General features: G+C 46.3%; 1 protein-coding gene and 1 pseudogene across 3 annotated transcripts in view; one reads left to right on the top strand and one right to left on the bottom strand.

The window, feature by feature from the left end:
- The window catches only part of SPPL3 (signal peptide peptidase like 3), a 149,807-nt gene that overhangs the window by 56,202 nt on the left and 91,514 nt on the right, over nt 1–2,091 (top strand). The window lies entirely within an intron of this gene.
- Nucleotides 1–2,091, bottom strand: part of LOC108290400 — a 27,997-nt pseudogene that overhangs the window by 24,788 nt on the left and 1,118 nt on the right.

The following is a 2,091-nucleotide window of genomic DNA, read 5'->3' as shown; positions in this document are numbered from 1 at the left end:
AGCAATTCGACTGTTAAAACTTGTGCATACTTCGCGGAGTTCTCGTATTGTATTCTTCAGTTCCATTAATTCACTTATATTCCTCTCTAAATTGTCTGTTCTCGTTCGCATTTTGTCCCACCTTTTTTCGTGGTTCTTAGTTTCTTTGCATTGGGTTAGAACATGTTCTTTTAGCTCACAGAAGTTTCTTATTAGCCACCTTCTGAAGCCTGATTCTGACAATTCATCAAACTCATTCTCCATCAGGCCTTGTTCCCTTGCTGATGAGGAGCTGCGATCCCATCTTTGTGGATTTATCCACCTGTCGTCTTTGTAATTGCTGACTTTCAGATTGGGTCTCTGAGTGGACATCCAGCTTAGTGGTGGTGGTGGTATTTCTGTTTGTTTTCCTTTGGCAGATGCCCATCCCCCACGGAGCCAGACCTTCCCTGGTTCAGCTGTGCTTGCTGTGAAACTCTCAACCGTCAGCATTTCCAATTGCTGTTTTTTTGTGGGACCGGCCGAGCCCAATCACCTGGCTCCCCACCTCAGAGCCCGCTTTTTTTCTTTTCCTAATTGAACGGTGGATTCTCTCCCAGGTGCCCCAGGTGCCCCAGTCACCCGCCGAAAAGGCACCGGGATCCATGCAATTTCCTGTGTGGTGACCACGCCGGCTGAAACAGTGTTGCTGATATTCGTGGTGCTTTTCTGCCTGGGAATCTCCCGGTCTGGCCCCAGGCTTCAGTCCCCTTTTCAATCAGCTGAATGGGCGACTCTGCCTTCCCGGAGCTCCAAACACCAACTAAAAGGGCACCCAGTCCCACATACTCCGCACTGAGAACCACTGCCGTGACGCCGCCAAAACAGCCGCGCCGCCGCCAAAACAGCCGCGCCAGCCAAAAGAGTTGTGCTGGCCACCCTTGGGGCTTCCCCGCTGGGAATCTCCTGCTCCGTAGGCAACAAAAATTCATCTGGAAGTCTGGCGTCCACTCACACCCTGCACCTTCACTGGGAGCTGCAATCCTGCTGCCGCTAGTTGGCCATCTTGGATCTCTCTCCTGTTTTTTTTTTTTTTTTTTTTTTTTTTTTTTTAAAGATGGGGTTTCACCATGATGGACAGGCTGGTTTCGAACTGCTGACCTCGGGTGATGCACCCACCTCAGCCTCCCAAAGTGCTAGGATTACAGGCATGAGCCACCACACCTGGCTAAAAAAGCAGTAATTTAAAGCACCTTTGAGAAATCTAACTTTTCCCTTTGTAACCTTTGGGATTTAAGCGTAATTTTTGAGAAATAGAACAATCAGGGTAGTAGTTATGAACATTATAAATGTGGCTTATGTTAAATATATGTAGATTGATTTACAAGTCTATGGAAAATATGCAGCTAAAATAATACAACAATTCTAAAATAATACTTGTTAGACTAGCACTTTTTTTGGGTAATGGGGGGCATGTAAGTTAGTTAAAATAAACCCTTACCATTCTGTTAATGATACCACTATTATCAGTCATTAGATTGGACAAGAAATAGCAGTTTTGGTATTTCACCTCTCTTGGGCTACCTGGCATGTTCAAGCACTCTCACTTGAGGTCTTAGTTCTATAATGGTGAGAATAACTCTAGACCCATGCCATCCCTGTGGTCCTCAGTGTGATTTTATGGCTGTGGTTTGGCCTTTCCCCTGACTCCTTGAGATATGTCCTGATCCTGGTACTTTGGAAAGTGACTGTTGGAGCACAACACTGCAAGTACAACTTTGCTTACAGTGCCAACTAGAGCAGCCTTGAGATTCTGTCAGGGCAATGCTGGTGAATTTTCTTTCCCTTTAATAGATTCTGCTGCTCAGTTCATCAGAAGCTGGTAAGTAGTGCAGGTCAGAATCTGCTCTTACTTGTGCACATGTGCCACCTTCCCATCTCACACCAGTATTCATGAACAACAAGACTAGGTTTTGGTTTAAGTTTTTTGTTTGTCTTTGAGATGGAGTATCGCTCTGTCACTCAGGCTGGAGTACAGTGGCACAATCTCTGCTCACTACAACCTCTGGCTCCCAGGTTCGAGCAATTCTCCTGCCTCAGCCTCCTGAGTAGCTGGGATTACAGGCTCCCACC

The sequence above is a fragment of the Cebus imitator genome, unplaced genomic scaffold (assembly GCF_001604975.1).
Source record: "Cebus imitator isolate Cc_AM_T3 unplaced genomic scaffold, Cebus_imitator-1.0 Scaffold434, whole genome shotgun sequence".
Lineage (NCBI taxonomy): Eukaryota > Metazoa > Chordata > Mammalia > Primates > Cebidae > Cebus > Cebus imitator.
This window is presented reverse-complemented; position numbering and strand designations above follow the sequence as displayed.